Here is a 22016-nt window from a genome sequence, read left to right as displayed (position 1 = left end):
TGAGCACATCATATATTTACAGTAGGAATGGATGTTGACACACGAGCATATTTTACATCAGCAACAATAATTATTGCTGTACCTACAGGATTTAAGGTATTTAGATGATTAGCTACATTATATGGAACTAAATTCAAGTTCAATCCACCATTATTATGAGCTCTAGGATTTATTTTCCTATTTACAATTGGTGGATTAACAGGATTAGTATTAGCAAATTCATCACTTGATATTGTATTACATGATACATATTATGTAGTAGCCCACTTTCATTATGTATTATCTATAGGAGCAGTATTTGCAATTATAGGAGGTGTCATTCAATGATATCCACTATTTACAGGATAAACTATTAATAATACATGATTAAAAATCCAATTTACAATTATATTCATTGGAGTAAATTTAACATTCTTTCCTCAACACTTCCTAGGATTAGCAGGAATACCTCGACGATACTCTGACTACCCAGACGCATATACATCATGAAACGTAGTATCAAGAATTGGGTCTACAATTTCTATTGTAGGAATCATTATATTCATTGTAATTATATGAGAAAGAATGATTACAAACCGAGCAATTATATTTAGAGCTAACATAAGAAGATCAACAGAATGACTACAAAATAACCCTCCTGCAGAACATAGTTACTCAGAATTACCATTAATCTCTAGATTCTAATATGGCAGATTAGTGCAGTAGATTTAAGCTCTACAAATAAAGGTTTGACCTTTTATTAGAAAATATTTATTAATGGCAACATGATCAAATTTATCTCTTCAAGATGGAGCTTCACCATTAATGGAGCAATTATCATTCTTTCATGATCATACTATGGTCGTATTATTATTAATTACAGTAATTGTAGGTTATGCCCAAAGTTGTATATTATTTATTGCCTATACTAACCGTAATATACTTCATGGACATTTAATTGAAACAATCTGAACAGCTTTACCAGCAATTACATTAATTTTTATTGCCCTTCCATCATTACGACTATTATATTTACTTGATGATTCAGTAGATGCAATAATTACAATTAAAACCATTGGACGACAATGATATTGAAGATATGAATATTCAGACTTCATAGACGTAGAATTTGACACTTATATAACACCAGAACAAGACCTAGAAAATGATGGATTCCGACTACTAGATGTAGATAACCGAACAATCCTACCAATAAATACAGAAGTACGAGTATTAACAAGAGCATCAGATGTTCTACACTCATGAGCAGTTCCTGCATTAGGGGTTAAAATTGATGGAACGCCAGGTCGGTTAAATCAAGGAACATTCACAATAAATCGACCTGGATTATTCTTTGGACAATGCTCAGAAATCTGTGGAGCAAACCACAGATTTATACCAATTGTAATTGAAAGAACTTCAGTAAATTTATTTATTAAGTGATTATCTAAGATAATTTAAGGAGTTAGTTAAAATAAATAACATTAGAGTGTCAATCTAAAGTAACTAAAAAAAATTAGTACACCTTGAAATTCATCAGATGACTGAAAGTAAGTAATGGTCTCTTAAACCAAATAATAGTAAATTAACGACTACTTCTGATGGGGAAATTATATCCAAATCCCTCAAATATCCCCTCTTATATGATTCTCACTATTCATTATATTTTCAGCTACATTAATCTTGTTTAATCAAATAAACTTCTTCTCATTTAAACCTAACCTTATTAAAAGAGCAGAAAAAGGAACAATTGAAATAAAAAACTTAAATTGAAAATGATAACAAATCTATTCTCAACATTTGACCCATCAACTAACATCTTTAATTTATCATTAAATTGAACTAGAACATTTCTAGGACTATTATTAATCCCATCACTATTTTGACTTACACCATCACGAATTAACATTATCTGAAATAAACTAAATTTAACCTTACATAATGAATTTAAAACACTTCTTGGACCAAAATCATTTAATGGAACAACATTCATTTTCATCTCAATTTTTATTATAATATTATTTAACAATTTCATAAGATTATTCCCTTATATTTTTACTAGAACAAGACATTTAGCATTAACATTTGCAATTGCCCTACCTATATGGCTAAGATTTATATTATTTGGATGAATTAACCATACTAATCATATATTTACACACCTTGTACCACAAGGTACACCGCCTGCATTAATATCATTTATAGTACTAATTGAAACAATTAGTATTGTTATTCGACCAGGTACATTAGCAGTACGGTTGGGAGCAAATATAATTGCAGGACACTTATTATTAACCTTATTAGGAAACACAGGACCATCTATAGCAATAAACTTAATCTCATTACTAATTATTGGACAAATACTTCTATTAATTCTAGAATCAGCAGTAGCAATAATTCAAGCCTATGTTTTCTCAATTCTAAGAACTCTATATTCTAGAGAAGTATATTAAACCTATGTTAACAACTCACTCAAACCACCCATTCCACTTAGTAGACTATAGACCTTGACCATTAACAGGAGCAATTGGAGCAATAGTCCTAGTATCAGGACTAGCAAAATGATTCCACCTATTTAATATTAACTTATTCATAATTGGATTTGGAATTACCCTACTAACTATAATTCAATGATGACGAGATGTAGTACGAGAAGGAACATATCAAGGATTACATACAGGATTTGTATCAATTGGATTACGATGAGGAATAATTTTATTTATGGCATCAGAGGTATTATTTTTCGTTTCTTTTTTTTGAGCATTCTTTAGAAGAAGATTAGCACCAACAATTGAACTAGGAATACTATGACCTCCAATAGGAATTCAACCCTTTAACCCTATACAAATTCCATTACTTAATACAGCTATTCTTTTAGCATCAGGAGTAACAGTAACATGAGCACATCATAGTTTAATGGAATCTAATCATACTCAAGCACTACAAGGATTATTCTTCACAGTGTTATTAGGACTATACTTTACAATACTTCAAGCATATGAATATTGAGAAGCACCTTTTACCATTGCAGATGCAGTTTATGGATCAACATTCTTTGTTGCAACAGGATTCCATGGTTTACACGTAATTATTGGAACAATCTTTTTATCAACATGTCTACTTCGACACTCAATAAATCAATTTTCACCAAGACATCACTTTGGATTTGAAGCAGCATCATGATACTGACACTTCGTAGACGTAGTATGATTATTCTTATATATCTCTATTTATTGATGAGGTAGATAATTGTTTTTCTAGTATAAATAGTACATTTGACTTCCAATCAGAAAGCTTGATATAAATCAAGAAAAACAATTCTAATTCTATCAACAAGAGTTTTCATTAGATTTATTATTCCAATAATTGTTATAATCCTGGCAACAACACTATCAAAAAAATTAATTAATGATCGAGAAAAAAGATCACCATTTGAATGTGGGTTTGATCCAAAAAGATCAGCACGAATACCATTCTCAATACGATTCTTCCTAATCGCAGTAATCTTTTTAATTTTTGATGTAGAAATTGCACTAATTCTACCAATTGTAATTATTTTTAAAACTTCAGACATTATAATCTGAACAGTATCAACAATATTTTTTATTCTAGTTCTATTAGGAGGACTATACCATGAATGAAACCAAGGAGCATTACAATGAGCAGAATAAAGGGTTGTAGTTAAATATAACATTTGGGTTGCATTCAAAAAGTATTGATATTATCAATCAACCTTAAATAGAATAAGAAGCGAAATATTGCAGTCAGTTTCGACCTGGAAGATTGGTATGTACTACCCTTATTCTTATTAATTGAAGCCAAAAAGAGGCGTATTACTGTTAATAATATAATTGAACTATAATAGTTCCAATTAAGGAAATGTAAAGTCAATATGAAAGCTGCTAACTTTTTATATTAGCGGTTAAACTCCGTTAACATTTCTAAAATTTATATAGTTTAAATAAAACATTACATTTTCACTGTAAAAATAATATATCTATATTTATAAATACTTAAAAGTAAAAATACTTCCTTAACATCTTCAGTGTCACGCTCTAATTTTAAGCTATTTAAGTAAACGAAAAACAATATTACCAAAATAAATATTCAAAAAATAAAAGTTAAAAGATAAATCTTGAAATTAGAATCATATCAACCTTGAATATAACCAATTAAATAAATAAATAGTCTATATAAACCTTGACCACCAAGTAATTCACCTCAACCATAATCAAATGACTTAGATGAATAATAACCTATTTTTAAAGGAATATATCTAATAAACTTAGTTGAAAGAAAAGGTATAAATCATATAGAACCAGCAAATCTAACAAAAGAAAGTATACTTAAAGAAAATAAATTATGAGAAAAATCAAAATTAGAAATAAGATAACCTAAATAAGCACCTAAAATAACAACTGTAATAGTTAAAAACTTTAAATAATAAGGTAAAGCAATCACATGAGGAATAGGAAAAATTAATCAAGATAAAAGACTACCACCAAAAACAGCAACAAACAATAGACCAATTATTCCAAATGAAATATAATAACCCTTATCATCAAAAGAAAATCTAGAATAAAAATTATTATCACCAGATATTGAATAATAAAACAAACAAAAAGAATAAGAAGCAGTTAAACCAGTAGAAAAAAAATAAAGAAAAAAAATTAAACAATTAATTCATCTTAAACAAACCATCTCAAGAATTAAATCCTTTGAATAAAATCCCGCTAAAAAAGGTATTCCACACAAAGATAAACTAGAAACATTAAAACAAACTGAAGTTAAAGGTATGAAATTAACAATTGATCCTATAAAACGAATATCCTGAGAATCCTTCAAATTATGAATTATTGAACCTGCACATATAAATAATAATGTCTTAAATAAAGCATGAGCCAATAAATGAAAAAATGCAAGCTTTGGATAACCTATAGCCAAAATTCTTATTATTAAACCAAGTTGTCTTAAAGTAGAAAGAGCAATAATCTTCTTTAAATCAAACTCAAAATTAGCGCCCAATCCAGCCATAAATATAGTTATACAACCAATTAAAAGTAAAAATCAACCACAATTATAAGTATCCAATATTGGTCTAAAACGAATTAATAAATAAACACCAGCAGTAACAAGAGTAGAAGAATGAACTAAAGCAGAAACAGGAGTAGGAGCTGCTATAGCAGCAGGAAGTCATGAAGAGAAAGGAATCTGAGCTCTCTTAGTTATAGCTGCTAAAACAATTAATATAGTAATGAGCTTTATTTCAAAAGAATTAGAAATAAAATCATAATAATAAATATAATTTCAACCACCAAAATTTAACATTCATGCAATAGAAATTAAAATAGCAACATCACCAATACGATTAGAAAGTGCAGTTAATATACCAGCACTATAAGATTTTACATTTTGATAAAAAATAACTAAACAATAAGAAACTAAACCTAAACCATCTCAACCTAATAAAATTCTAATTAAATTAGGACTAATAATTAAAAAACCTATAGAAAGAATAAATATTAAAACAATAATAATAAAACGATTTATATTCTTTTCACCAGATATATAATCCTCTCTATAATAAATAACCAAAGAAGAAATATATATAACAAAAGATATAAAAATAAGAGATATTCAATCCAAAATTAAAGTTATAACAACTATAGAACCATTTAAATTGAAAAGCTCTCACTCAACAAAAACTCTATAATCAATTATTAAATAATAAATACCTAAAATAAAAATTATAGTTCTCGAAATAAACAAAGAAAAAAAACTCAAAGAACAAATAGAAAATAAATTCACGGCCTAAGATGAAAAACTTCATATCATTGATTCCACAAAACAATATTTTTAATTAAAATACTTAAGCAAACTAAACAAAGAAATATTCACCCTTTAAACAGAGAATATTTAAAGGCAATCAATGTAAAAGTAAAAGATGATATTCACGAAAATAACCAAGAGAACAAGTATAAACACCAGAATAATAATTCCCATGCTGAGAATAAGAATATATATACAAAGTATAAACAGCTCTAAAAAAAGATAAAAAAATCAAAGCAAAGAATCTAAAAGAAGATCAAGATATAATTCTATTTAATAATCTAATTTCACCTACCAAATTTAAAGAAGGAGGAGCAGCCATATTTGATGATCTTAAAAGAAATCATCATAAAGCCATTCTTGGCATTAAATTAATTATACCCTTGTTAATTAATAATCTTCGTCTACCTAAACGTTCATAAATAATATTAGATAAACAAAATAAACCAGAAGAACATAAACCATGACCAACCATTAGAGAAAGAGAACCTACACAACCTCATCAATTCATAGTCATCAATCCACCAATAACCATTCTTATATGAGCAACAGAAGAATATGCAATTAAAGACTTTAAATCAACCTGACGAAAACAAATAAATCTTACAATAACACCCCCAGATAAACCTAAAGACAATCAAAAATAATTAAACTTTAAACCCAAATAAGAAATAACCTTTATAACACGAAAAATACCATAACCACCTAACTTTAATAAAACACCAGCAAGAATTATTCTACCTGAAATAGGGGCCTCTACATGAGCCTTAGGAAGTCATAAATGAACCAAAAACATAGGTATCTTAACTAAAAAAGCCAAAATTATAAATACATAAAACATAAAATAATAAGAACCAAAATCAACCAATAAAGGAAAATATAAAGTATTAGAAAAATCATAAACCTTAAATAAAACTAATAATAAAGGTAATCTAGCAACCAAAGTATAAAAAATTAAATAAACACCAGCCTGCAAACGCTCAGGTTGATAACCCCAACCCAAAATTAAAAGTAAAGTAGGAACTAATCTAGCCTCAAAAAAAATATAAAAAGAAAGAAGACTTAATCTAGCAAATGAACAATAAAGCATAATCATTAAAATCAAAACCATAAAAACAAAAAAATTAGAATGATATGATCTTAAATAAACTGAACCTCTAGCAGTGATTATTAAAGAACAAATCTAAAAACTAAGTAAAATTAAACTAAAAGAAAAATAATCAATACCAAAATAATATCTAATTATATTCAAATCAGCATATGAATAAACACAAATTATAAAAACAAAACCCGACAGAAACATTAAAGAATGAACCAACCATCAACAATTATTTAATAAACAAAGAGGGATCAAAAAAATAGTTATAAATAAATACTTTAACATAAAGATAAACCAAAAGAATTAAAAAAATCATTACCATGAGAACGAATTATTGAAACTAAAATAGAAAGACCTAAAGCACCCTCACAAACAGAAAAAACTAAAAAAATAACAGGAAAAAAATAATCATAATCAAACTCAATAAGAAAAACAATAACTAACATAAATAAAGAAAGAACAATATATTCTAATCTCAAATGAACCATTAATAAATGTTTACGTTTAGAAGAAAAAACATAAACACCAGCAAAATAAATCAATAAAGAAGTAAAAATAGAGAATATAAACATTAGTTTTAATAGTTTAAAAAAAACGCCGGTCTTGTAAACCGGAAATAAGTCCAGCCCCCACTTTTAAAACTTCAGAGGTGGAAAAGCTTCCATCATCGGTCCCCAAAACCGGTATTTTAAATAAACTAACCCCTGAAATGATCAAAATAATAATTATAACATTATCAAATGTAATAAATATTAATTTTATTAAATTAAGACACCCAATATCAATAATGCTTTTTATTATCCTTCAAACCTTCCTAGTTGGATTAATAACAGGAACAATAATAGAAAGATATTGATTATCATATATTTTATTTTTAACATTTCTTGGTGGTATACTAGTATTATTTATTTACATTACAAGAATTGCATCAAACGAAATATTTCAGCCTAAATCAATCACTATAATTATTACATTAATAATGTGAGTATTTATCATATTAATATTAATTATTCTAGATATATCTATATTTATAGACTTTTTCAAAAACACCGAAACTATAAATATTGATAATTCTATCAATTATCAAGAAATAACAATATCTTTAGAAAAATTATATAATAGACCAACATTCATTATTACAATAATAATAATAATTTATTTATTTTTAGCACTACTAGCAGTTGTTAAAATCACCAATATTAATCAGGGACCTATTCGTAAAATAAGATAATTACTAATGAATAAACCCTTACGATTAAGACATCCTTTAATTAAAATTATTAATAACTCTTTAATTGACTTACCTGCCCCAACAAATATTTCATTTTGATGAAATTTTGGATCCCTATTAGGGTTATGTTTGGTAATTCAAATCGTAACTGGACTATTTTTAGCTATACATTATACATCAAATATTGAAATAGCATTCAGTAGTGTAGTACACATATGCCGAGACGTAAGTAATGGTTGAATTATCCGAACCTTACACGCAAATGGAGCACCTATATTTTTTATTTGTATTCACTTACATGTAGGATGGGGAATTTACTATGGATCTTATATATATATACATATCTGTATAATTGGTACAGTGATTTTATTTTTAGTTATAGCAACTGCATTTATAGGATATGTCTTACCCTGATGCCAAATATCTTTTTGAGGTGCAACAGTAATTACTAATTTATTATCAGCAATCCCATACTTAGGAACAGATTTTGTCCAATGAGTATGAGGAGGATTCGCTGTTGATAATGCAACATTAAATCGATTCTTCACATTCCATTTTGTATTACCATTTAATATTGCTGCTATAGCAGCAATTCATTTATTTTTTCTTCACCAAACAGGATCTAATAATCCTCTTGGACTAAATGGAGATATTGAATAAATTCCATTCCATCCATACTTTACCCTTAAGGATTCTATTACATTTGTAATAATAACATCATTATTAATTATACTATGTTTAATTAATCCTTACCTATTAGGAGATCCAGATAACTTTGTACCTGCCAACCCATTAGTAACACCAGTTCACATTCAACCAGAATGATATTTCCTATTTGCATATGCAATTCTACGATCTATCCCTAATAAGTTAGGAGGTGTTATTGCATTATTTTTATCAATTAGAATCTTAATAATTTTACCATTTTATAATAAAACACCATTCCGAGGCATTCAATTTTACCCTATTAATCAAATTTTATTCTGAATTATAGTAGTTGTTGTATGCTTACTAACGTGAATTGGTAAACGACCTGTTGAAGAATCTTATATTATAACAGGTCAAATCTTAACAATTATTTACTTCACATATTTCTTAATTAATGTCCATGTCGCAAACGCATGAGATAAATTAATTAAGGAATAAAGTTAATTAGCTTAGGAAAAGCATATGTTTTGAAAACATAAAATTAGAAGTTTAACTCTTCTATTAACTTTTCTCAAAAAATTTCACTAAACAAATGAGATAAATAAAATCTTTAAACCAACAAAGAAAATAAAAAATTCAAAGATAAAGGTAAAAAACTTTTTCAAGCTAAGTACATTAATTTATCATAACGGAACCGTGGTAATGTTCCACGAACCCAAATAAAACCAAAAGATATAATAGCAAGCTTAATAAAAAATATAAAACAATAAAAATCACCGCCCAAAAAAATTAAAGCCAATAACATTCTTATGAAGACAATTCTAGTATATTCAGCTAAAAAAATTAAAGTAAAACCACCCGCACCATACTCAATATTAAATCCTGAAACTAACTCAGATTGCCCTTCAGCAAAATCAAAAGGAGTACGATTAGTTTCAGCTAAGCAAGAAGCAAAACAAGCTAAAGCTAAAGGAAAAGAAATAATAATAAATCAACAATAAAGCTGATAGTTTATAAAATCAAACATATTAAAACTACCAATTAAAATAATTAAAGACAATAAAATTAAAGCTAAACTAACTTCATAAGAAATTGTTTGAGCAACAGAACGAAGAGAACCTAATAATGAATAATTTGAATTAGAAGATCAACCAGCAATTATAACAGTATAAACACCTAATCTAGTACAACATAAAAAAAATAAAAATCCATAAGAAAAAGAACACATATAAGTTAAATAAGGAAAAATTACTCAAACGGCTAAAGAAATCATTAAATTAAAAACAGGGGAAAAATAATAAAGTAGGTAATTAGATATAATAGGAATTGGCTGCTCCTTACAAATTAACTTAATAGCATCTCTAAATGGCTGAGGAATTCCAACAAAACCTACCTTATTTGGACCCTTTCGAATCTGAATATAACCTAAAACCTTACGCTCTAATAAAGTTAAAAAGGCAACACTAATTAAAACACAAATAACCAATAAAAGAAAATTCAAAATAAATATAAATAAATCATAAAGTATCAATACTATTTGTAGAAAAAATCTACATAAATGAATTCTAAATTCAACACATTAATCTGTCAAAATAGTAAATAAATTAATATTAATCAATATAACAAAAAATATTTTAACCATATGGTCCTTTCGTACTAATATGGATTAACAATCTTAGGATAGAAACCGACCTGGCTCACGCCGGTCTGAACTCAGATCATGTAAGAATTTAAAGGTCGAACAGACCTAATCATTGGGCTCCTGCACCCAAAATTTTTCTTAATCCAACATCGAGGTCGCAATCTGCTATGTCGATATGAGCTCTCAAAAACAATTACGCTGTTATCCCTAAGGTAACTTAATCTTATGATCATAAATTATGGATCAAAATAACAAACATAAATAAATGATATAATAATGAAGAGTTTATCTATTCTTCATGTCACCCCAACAAAACATCATCATTAAATATAGAAAGACAAACAAAAAACTATATAAAAGTAAAATGTCAAGCTCTATAGGGTCTTCTCGTCCTAAAGAAGAATTTAAGCCTTTTGACTCAAAAGTTAAATTCAAAAATTTATTAAGAGACAGTTGATTTCTCGTCAAGCCATTCATTCCAGCCACTAATTAAGAGACTAATGATTATGCTACCTTTGCACGGTCAAAATACCGCGGCTCTTTAAAAATACCCTCAGTGAGCAGGCCAGACCTCAAAATATAAACAAGAGGACATGTTTTTGATAAACAGGCGGAAATCAATTTTGCCTAGTTCCTTATAATAAGTTCACAAGGTAAAAATTTCATACAAATAAATATACTAATTCTATCATTATTACAAAAATTTTAAAATTAAATTAATAATCTTAATAAAAAACCTAAAATATTTATAAAATCAAAATAAAAAATAATGAACTAAAACGTAATCTTAAAGATAGCTGGTTTAAAGCTTACTATTATATTTCTATAAAATAAATTATAGGTTATTAACTTCAAAGCTTATCCCTTAAAGAATAAATAAGTTTATATTTTTACTTAAAAAATTAAATAAAAACAAATAACTTTAAAAAATTAAATTTTTTCTTAAGAAACTAGATATCTTGGGAAACGATTAACATCTCATTTCTATAAATAATTTAATAATAATTATGATACATTAACTATAAATTATTTATAAATCAACCCAAATCGAGACAAGTAAAATAAATACTAAAATTTTGATAAACCCTGATACAAAAGGTACAATAAATAAAATCTACTTAAAAAAATTTAAAATAATATTTCATAAAACACTTACATTACCAATAAACTATAATTTAAAAAATCAATTCTATAAAATATACTAAGACAAAAATACAATAAAATTATTTATATTAAATAATTAAATAAACAAAAAATAAATATAATAAAATAAATAATCAAGATATCCTGATTTGCACAGAAAAATTTTCAGTGTAAATGAAACACTTTACTAATAAGTTATATCTTGAAACTCTTCCTAGATACACTTTCCAGTACATCTACTATGTTACGACTTATCTCATCTAAATTGTAGCTACTTTAAAATAAAATAGAATAATCAATAATGAGAGCGACGGGCGATGTGTACACATCTCAGAGCCAATACCAGTTAAATTAAATAAATTAAATTACTATCAAATCCACCTTCATTAACAGTATTTCACTATCAAATCCGTTATAAACAAAAATCTATTGTAACCCACCTCCTCTTAACTATAAGCTGCACCTTGACCTGAAATATTTTATAATTATAAATCTTGAGAATTATAACTCTAAAAAGATTCTCTGATAACGGAGATATACAAACAAATAAATTAAGTAGAGTAAATCGTGTATTATCAATCATGGGGTAGGTTCCTCTGAATGGAATGAGATACCGCCAAATTCTTTGGGTTTAAAGACCTTAACTAATAGTACCCTGGTAAATATAATTAACATTTAAAATAATAGGCTATCTAATCCTAGTTTATTATTTAAATTTCACAGATTCATAAAAAGAGCCACAAATAAATTTTAACATTTCACCTTACAAATTTATATTTCATCCTTAATAATATGAACAACTGTTTTAACCAATAATATTCACTTGTATCAATCGTATAACCGCGGCTGCTGGCACGAATTATGCCGATACTAAATCAATTGCTAAATCCAAAATCACTTGATAATTAAATCAAATTACTGCAAAAAGAACATTTAGTCTAACAAAACTTACATATAATACAAAGAAAAAGTGAATAAACAAGCAAGAATAAAACTTTTAAAAATAAAAAATAAGAAAATTTTAAATCTATTAATTCAGGAAAAAATAAAAGATTCAAATATTTAAAGAAAAAAAAAGAAAAAAACCACAAACATTAACAAAAAAAAAGAAACGCCCCTATGTATGACCACAACAACTTCTCTATTATATATAATTAAAGATTAATATGGAACATGTATAGCAATAAATGTATTATATTCTTTCTTATTTAATCTTTCTTTTCACTAATAAATAAAGAGAGATTAAATAATATAATAAATATATTTTATACAATTATGTAATTTAATATAATATGTTAGTAATATGAATTCTTTTTTTTATATTAAGTTAACTTTCATATATATTAGTTAAATAATCTAATTATAGATAATTTACATAATTATATTATTATAATTAATATAATTATTTATATTAATTATAATATTTTATATTTAAATTAATAATTTTATTTATTATATCCAATTATAATAATATTAAATATTAAATTACATATTATTATATATATTATATTATAATAACCTATTTTAAGCTAAAAACATAAGTAGCTATAATCCTAGGTAAATAATTGCATTAAAATAATCAATTGATAATGGTAAGATGAACTTATAATACTTTAATTTCAATTAAATGTAATATATTAATATAAATTATTTATTATATATATATATATAAAAAAATTAAAATGAGCAGGATAAATTAATCCTAATTAAACAAAATAATACATAAAAGAATTTTAAAAAAAAACTTTCGATTTATATATTAAATAAATGAAGTGCCTGATTAAAGGGTTACCTTGATAGGGTAAATAAAGTAAATAAAATTACCTTCATTAAAATTACATAAGATAGAATTAAACTACCTCCTTTAGTATCAAAAACTAACGTGCATCATACACCTTAATGTAAAAAGGTAAGCTAAACAAGCTAATGGGTTCATACCCCATTTATAGAGGTATCAATCCTCTCCTTTTTAATGACCAACAACTCTACAAAACTTCTCTTCCTATCAACATTAATGATAGGAACGATCCTGTCCATTTCATCAAATTCCTGATTTGGGGTTTGAATAGGACTTGAGATCAACTTACTTTCATTTATTCCGCTCCTAACAAGAAATAAAAATATAATAATAAATGAATCATCAATTAAATATTTTATTGTCCAAGCAATAGCATCGACAATATTATTATTTTCAATTTTGCTGATTCAAATAAAATATCCCATGGGATGGGAAACAGAATTTATCCCATCAATAATAATTAGATCTAGACTATTATTAAAGATTGGAGCTGCACCTTTCCATTTCTGATTTCCAGAAGTTATAGGAGCATCAAGATGAAATAATTGTTTAACATTAATAACATGACAAAAAATCGCCCCAATAATGGTCTTATCTTATTGTATTCAATTAAGAACTTTTATTTGAACAATTATTATCTTAAGAATTATTATTGGGGCAATAGGAGGTTTAAATCAAACATCCTTACGACAACTTTTAGCATATTCATCAATCAGACATCTAGGTTGAATAATTAGTTCATTAACAGTCAGAGAAAACATCTGAGAACTATACTTCATTATTTACTCACTATTAAGATTAATTATAGTTTTATTATTTAAGCAAATAAATTTATTTTTCATAAATCAAATTTATTCAGCCAGAAATATAAAAACCGAAATTAAATTCATAATATTCTTATCTTTATTATCTTTAGGTGGACTACCACCATTCCTTGGATTCTTACCAAAATGAATTGTAATACAATCATTAATAGAAAACAATATAACAACTATTATAACTATTATAGTTGTATTAACTACAATTACACTCTACTACTATATACGTATTAGTAGTCCCAAAAATCAAGAATCATTCTTCCTATAACAGTAATAATTTCAACAATAGGATTGATTTCAACATCAACCTTAATTTCATTATACTAAGGACTTAAGTTAATCAAACTAATAACCTTCAAAGTTATAATTAAAAGAATAATCTTTTAGGCCTTAGTAAAATTTTACACCTCTAGAATTGCAGTCTAGAATCATAATTGAATATAAGACCTAAATATGATAAGAGAGAAAACATCTCATAAGTAGATTTACAGTCTACCACCTAAAATTCAGCCATCTTACCGCAAAAATGATTATTCTCAACAAACCATAAGGACATTGGTACTTTATACTTCATATTTGGAGCATGAGCAGGAATAGTAGGAACATCAATAAGAATACTTATTCGTGCTGAACTTGGCCAACCCGGATCTCTAATTGGGGATGACCAGATTTATAATGTTATTATTACAGCTAACGCATTCGTAATAATTTTCTTTATAGTAATACCTATTATAATTGGTGGATTTGGTAATTGACTTGTTCCACTAATAATTGGTGCACCAGATATAGCATTTCCACGAATAAATAATATAAGTTTTTGATTACTACCACCTTCACTAACCCTTCTTCTTACATCTTCTATAGTAGATAATGGTGCTGGTACAGGATGAACAGTTTACCCTCCTCTAGCAGGAGCTATTGCACACGGGGGTGCATCTGTAGATCTAGCTATTTTTTCACTGCACTTAGCAGGTGTATCATCTATTCTTGGTGCAGTGAATTTCATTACAACAGCAATTAATATACGATCAGAAAGTATAACTTTAGATCAAACACCTTTATTTGTATGATCTGTAGCTATTACAGCATTACTTCTCCTTCTTTCACTTCCAGTTTTAGCAGGAGCTATTACTATATTATTAACAGATCGAAATTTAAATACATCATTCTTTGACCCTGCAGGAGGGGGTGACCCAATTCTATATCAACATCTATTTTGATTCTTTGGACACCCAGAAGTTTATATTTTAATTCTACTGGGGTTCGGAATTATTTCACATATTGTATGTCAAGAAAGAGGAAAAATTGAATCATTTGGAACATTAGGTATAATTTATGCTATACTATCAATTGGACTAATAGGATTTATTGTATGAGCACATCATATATTTACAGTAGGAATGGATGTTGACACACGAGCATATTTTACATCAGCAACAATAATTATTGCTGTACCTACAGGAATTAAGGTATTTAGATGATTAGCTACATTATATGGAACTAAATTCATGTTCAATCCACCATTATTATGAGCTCTAGGATTTATTTTCCTATTTACAATTGGTGGATTAACAGGATTAGTATTAGCAAATTCATCACTTGATATTGTATTACATGATACATATTATGTAGTAGCCCACTTTCATTATGTATTATCTATAGGAGCAGTATTTGCAATTATAGGAGGTGTCATTCAATGATATCCACTATTTACAGGATTAACTATAAATAATACATGATTAAAAATCCAATTTACAATTATATTCATTGGAGTAAATTTAACATTCTTTCCTCAACACTTCCTAGGATTAGCAGGAATACCTCGACGATACTCTGACTACCCAGACGCATATACATCATGAAACGTAGTATCAAGAATTGGGTCTACAATTTCTATTGTAGGAATCATTATATTCATTGTAATTATATGAGAAAGAATGATTACAAACCGAGCAATTATATTTAGAGCTAACATAAGAAGATCAACAGAATGACTACAAAATAACCCTCCTGCAGAACATAGTTACTCAGAATTACCATTAATCTCTAGATTCTAATATGGCAGATTAGTGCAGTAGATTTAAGCTCTACAAATAAAGGTTTGACCTTTTATTAGAAAATATTTATTAATGGCAACATGATCAAATTTATCTCTTCAAGATGGAGCTTCACCATTAATGGAGCAATTATCATTCTTTCATGATCATACTATGGTCGTATTATTATTAATTACAGTAATTGTAGGTTATGCCCTAAGTTATATATTATTTATTGCCCATACTAACCGTAATATACTTCATGGACATTTAATTGAAACAATCTGAACATCTTTACCAGCAATTACATTAATTTTTATTGCCCTTCCATCATTACGACTATTATATTTACTTGATGATTCAGTAGATGCAATAATTACAATTAAAACCATTGGACGACAATGATATTGAAGATATGAATATTCAGACTTCATAGACGTAGAATTTGACACTTATATAACACCAGAACAAGACCTAGAAAATGATGGATTCCGACTACTAGATGTAGATAATCGAACAATCCTACCAATAAATACAGAAGTACGAGTATTAACAAGAGCATCAGATGTTCTACACTCATGAGCAGTTCCTGCATTAGGGGTTAAAATTGATGCAACGCCAGGTCGGTTAAATCAAGGAACATTCACAATAAATCGACCTGGATTATTCTTTGGACAATGCTCAGAAATCTGTGGAGCAAACCACAGATTTATACCAATTGTAATTGAAAGAACTTCAGTAAATTTATTTATTAAGTGATTATCTAAGATAATTTAAGGAGTTAGTTAAAATAAATAACATTAGAGTGTCAATCTAAAGTAACTAAAAAAAATTAGTACACCTTGAAATTCATCAGATGACTGAAAGTAAGTAATGGTCTCTTAAACCAAATAATAGTAAATTAACGACTACTTCTGATGGGGAAATTATATCCAAATCCCTCAAATATCCCCTCTTATATGATTCTCACTATTCATTATATTTTCAGCTACATTAATCTTGTTTAATCAAATAAACTTCTTCTCATTTAAACCTAACCTTATTAAAAGAGCAGAAAAAGGAACAATTGAAATAAAAAACTTAAATTGAAAATGATAACAAATCTATTCTCAACATTTGACCCATCAACTGACATCTTTAATTTATCATTAAATTGAACTAGAACATTTCTAGGACTATTATTAATCCCATCACTATTTTGACTTACACCATCACGAATTAACATTATCTGAAATAAACTAAATTTAACCTTACATAATGAATTTAAAACACTTCTTGGACCAAAATCATTTAATGGAACAACATTCATTTTCATCTCAATTTTTATTATAATATTATTTAACAATTTCATAGGATTATTCCCTTATATTTTTACTAGAACAAGACATTTAGCATTAACATTTGCAATTGCCCTACCTATATGGCTAAGATTTATATTATTTGGATGAATTAACCATACTAATCATATATTTACACACCTTGTACCACAAGGTACACCGCCTGCATTAATATCATTTATAGTACTAATTGAAACAATTACTAATGTTATTCGACCAGGTACATTAGCAGTACGGTTGGCAGCAAATATAATTGCAGGACACTTATTATTAACCTTATTAGGAAACACAGGACCATCTATAGCAATAAACTTAATCTCATTACTAATTATTGGACAAATACTTCTATTAATTCTAGAATCAGCAGTAGCAATAATTCAAGCCTATGTTTTCTCAATTCTAAGAACTCTATATTCTAGAGAAGTATATTAAACCTATGTTAACAACTCACTCAAACCACCCATTCCACTTAGTAGACTATAGACCTTGACCATTAACAGGAGCAATTGGAGCAATAGTCCTAGTATCAGGACTAGCAAAATGATTCCACCTATTTCATATTAACTTATTCATAATTGGATTTGGAATTACCCTACTAACTATAATTCAATGATGACGAGATGTAGTACGAGAAGGAACATATCAAGGATTACATACAGGATTTGTATCAATTGGATTACGATGAGGAATAATTTTATTTATTGCATCAGAGGTATTATTTTTCGTTTCTTTTTTTTGAGCATTCTTTAGAAGAAGATTAGCACCAACAATTGAACTAGGAATACTATGACCTCCAATAGGAATTCAACCCTTTAACCCTATACAAATTCCATTACTTAATACAGCTATTCTTTTAGCATCAGGAGTAACAGTAACATGAGCACATCATAGTTTAATGGAATCTAATCATACTCAAGCACTACAAGGATTATTCTTCACAGTGTTATTAGGACTATACTTTACAATACTTCAAGCATATGAATATTGAGAAGCACCTTTTACCATTGCAGATGCAGTTTATGGATCAACATTCTTTGTTGCAACAGGATTCCATGGTTTACACGTAATTATTGGAACAATCTTTTTATCAACATGTCTACTTCGACACTCAATAAATCAATTTTCACCAAGACACCACTTTGGATTTGAAGCAGCAGCATGATACTGACACTTCATAGACGTTGTATGATTATTCTTATATATCTCTATTTATTGATGAGGTAGATAATTGTTTTTCTAGTATAAATAGTACATTTGACTTCCAATCAGAAAGCTTGATATAAATCAAGAAAAACAATTCTAATTCTATCAACAAGAGTTTTCATTAGATTTATTATTCCAATAATTGTTATAATCCTGGCAACAACACTATCAAAAAAATTAATTAATGATCGAGAAAAAAGATCACCATTTGAATGTGGGTTTGATCCAAAAAGATCAGCACGAATACCATTCTCAATACGATTCTTCCTAATCGCAGTAATCTTTTTAATTTTTGATGTAGAAATTGCACTAATTCTACCAATTGTAATTATTTTTAAAACTTCAGACATTATAATCTCAACAGTATCAACAATATTTTTTATTCTAGTTCTATTAGGAGGACTATACCATGAATGAAACCAAGGAGCATTACAATGAGCAGAATAAAGGGTTGTAGTTAAATATAACATTTGGGTTGCATTCAAAAAGTATTGATATTATCAATCAACCTTAAATAGAATAAGAAGCGAAATATTGCAGTCAGTTTCGACCTGGAAGATTGGTATGTACTACCCTTATTCTTATTAATTGAAGCCAAAAAGAGGCGTATTACTGCTAATAATATAATTGAACTATAATAGTTCCAATTAAGGAAATGTAAAGCCAATATGAAAGCTGCTAACTTTTTATATTAGCGGTTAAACTCCGTTAACATTTCTAAAATTTATATAGTTTAAATAAAACATTACATTTTCACTGTAAAAATAATATATCTATATTTATAAATACTTAAAAGTAAAAATACTTCCTTAACATCTTCAGTGTCACGCTCTAATTATAAGCTATTTAAGTAAACGAAAAACAATATTACCAAAATAAATATTCAAAAAATAAAAGTTAAAAGATAAATCTTGAAATTAGAATCATATCAACCTTGAATATAACCAATTAAATAAATAAATAATCTATATAAACCTTGACCACCAAGTAATTCACCTCAACCATAATCAAATGACTTAGATGAATAATAACCTATTTTTAAAGGAATATATCTAATAAACTTAGTTGAAAGAAAAGGTATAAATCATATAGAACCAGCAAATCTAACAAAAGAAAGTATACTTAAAGAAAATAAATTATGAGAAAAATCAAAATTAGAAATAAGATAACCTAAATAAGCACCTAAAATAACAACTGTAATAGTTAAAAACTTTAAATAATAAGGTAAAGCAATCACATGAGGAATAGGAAAAATTAATCAAGATAAAAGACTACCACCAAAAACAGCAACAAACAATAGACCAATTATTCCAAATGAAATATAATAACCCTTATCATCAAAAGAAAATCTAGAATAAAAATTATTATCAGCAGATATTGAATAATAAAACAAACGAAAAGAATAAGAAGCAGTTAAACCAGTAGAAAAAAAATAAAGAAAAAAAATTAAACAATTAATTCATCTTAAACAAACCATCTCAAGAATTAAATCCTTTGAATAAAATCCCGCTAAAAAAGGTATTCCACACAAAGATAAACTAGAAACATTAAAACAAACTGAAGTTAAAGGTATGAAATTAACAATTGATCCTATAAAACGAATATCCTGAGAATCCTTCAAATTATGAATTATTGAACCTGCACATATAAATAATAATGCCTTAAATAAAGCATGAGCCAATAAATGAAAAAATGCAAGCTTTGGATAACCTATAGCCAAAATTGTTATTATTAAACCAAGTTGTCTTAAAGTAGAAAGAGCAATAATCTTCTTTAAATCAAACTCAAAATTAGCGCCCAATCCAGCCATAAATATAGTTATACAACCAATTAAAAGTAAAAATCAACCACAATTATAAGTATCCAATATTGGTCTAAAACGAATTAATAAATAAACACCAGCAGTAACAAGAGTAGAAGAATGAACTAAAGCAGAAACAGGAGTAGGAGCTGCTATAGCAGCAGGAAGTCATGAAGAGAAAGGAATCTGAGCTCTCTTAGTTATAGCTGCTAAAACAATTAATATAGTAATGAGCTTTATTTCAAAAGAATTAGAAATAAAATCATAATAATAAATATAATTTCAACCACCAAAATTTAACATTCATGCAATAGAAATTAAAATAGCAACATCACCAATACGATTAGAAAGTGCAGTTAATATACCAGCACTATAAGATTTTACATTTTGATAATAAATAACTAAACAATAAGAAACTAAACCTAAACCATCTCCACCTAATAAAATTCTAATTAAATTAGGACTAATAATTAAAAAACCTATAGAAAGAATAAATATTAAAACAATAATAATAAAACGATTTATATTCTTTTCACCAGATATATAATCCTCTCTATAATAAATAACCAAAGAAGAAATATATATAACAAAAGATATAAAAATAAGAGATATTCAATCCAAAATTAAAGTTATAACAACTATAGAACCATTTAAATTGAAAAGCTCTCACTCAACAAAAACTCTATAATCAATTATTAAATAATAAATACCTGAAATAAAAATTATAGTTCTCGAAATAAACAAAGAAAAAAACTCAAAGAACAAATAGAAAATAAATTCACGGCCTAAGATGAAAAACTTCATATCATTGATTCCACAAAACAATATTTTTAATTAAAATACTTAAGCAAACTAAACAAAGAAATATTCACCCTTTAAACAGAGAATATTTAAAGGCAATCAATGTAAAAGTAAAAGATGATATTCACGAAAATAACCAAGAGAACAAGTATAAACACCAGAATAATAATTCCCATGCTGAGAATAAGAATATATATACAAAGTATAAACAGCTCTAAAAAAAGATAAAAAAATCAAAGCAAAGAATCTAAAAGAAGATCAAGATATAATTCTATTTAATAATCTAATTTCACCTACCAAATTTAAAGAAGGAGGAGCAGCCATATTTGATGATCTTAAAAGAAATCATCATAAAGCCATTCTTGGCATCAAATTAATTATACCCTTGTTAATTAATAATCTTCATCTACCTAAACGTTCATAAATAATATTAGATAAACAAAATAAACCAGAAGAACATAAACCATGACCAACCATTAGAGAAAGAGAACCTACACAACCTCATCAATTCATAGTCATCAATCCACCAATAACCATTCTTATATGAGCAACAGAAGAATATGCAATTAAAGACTTTAAATCAACCTGACGAAAACAAATAAATCTTACAATAACACCCCCAGATAAACCTAAAGACAATCAAAAATAATT

The 22016-nt window shown here is 27.1% G+C and overlaps 1 long non-coding RNA gene across 1 annotated transcript; it reads left to right on the top strand.

Moving 5' to 3' along the window:
* Positions 1-1605: 1605 nt before the first annotated feature.
* Positions 1606-17997, top strand: LOC126298702 (uncharacterized). The gene is made up of 2 exons (XR_007552652.1): positions 1606-2220; positions 17781-17997. It is a non-coding gene; the product is annotated as an uncharacterized LOC126298702 (long non-coding RNA).
* The last annotated feature ends 4019 nt before the right edge of the window (positions 17998-22016 follow it).

The sequence above is a fragment of the Schistocerca gregaria genome, chromosome X (genome assembly GCF_023897955.1).
Source record: "Schistocerca gregaria isolate iqSchGreg1 chromosome X, iqSchGreg1.2, whole genome shotgun sequence".
NCBI lineage: Eukaryota > Metazoa > Arthropoda > Insecta > Orthoptera > Acrididae > Schistocerca > Schistocerca gregaria.
The sequence above is the reverse complement of the archived record's forward strand: the minus strand, read 5'-3'. Positions and strand labels throughout refer to the sequence as shown.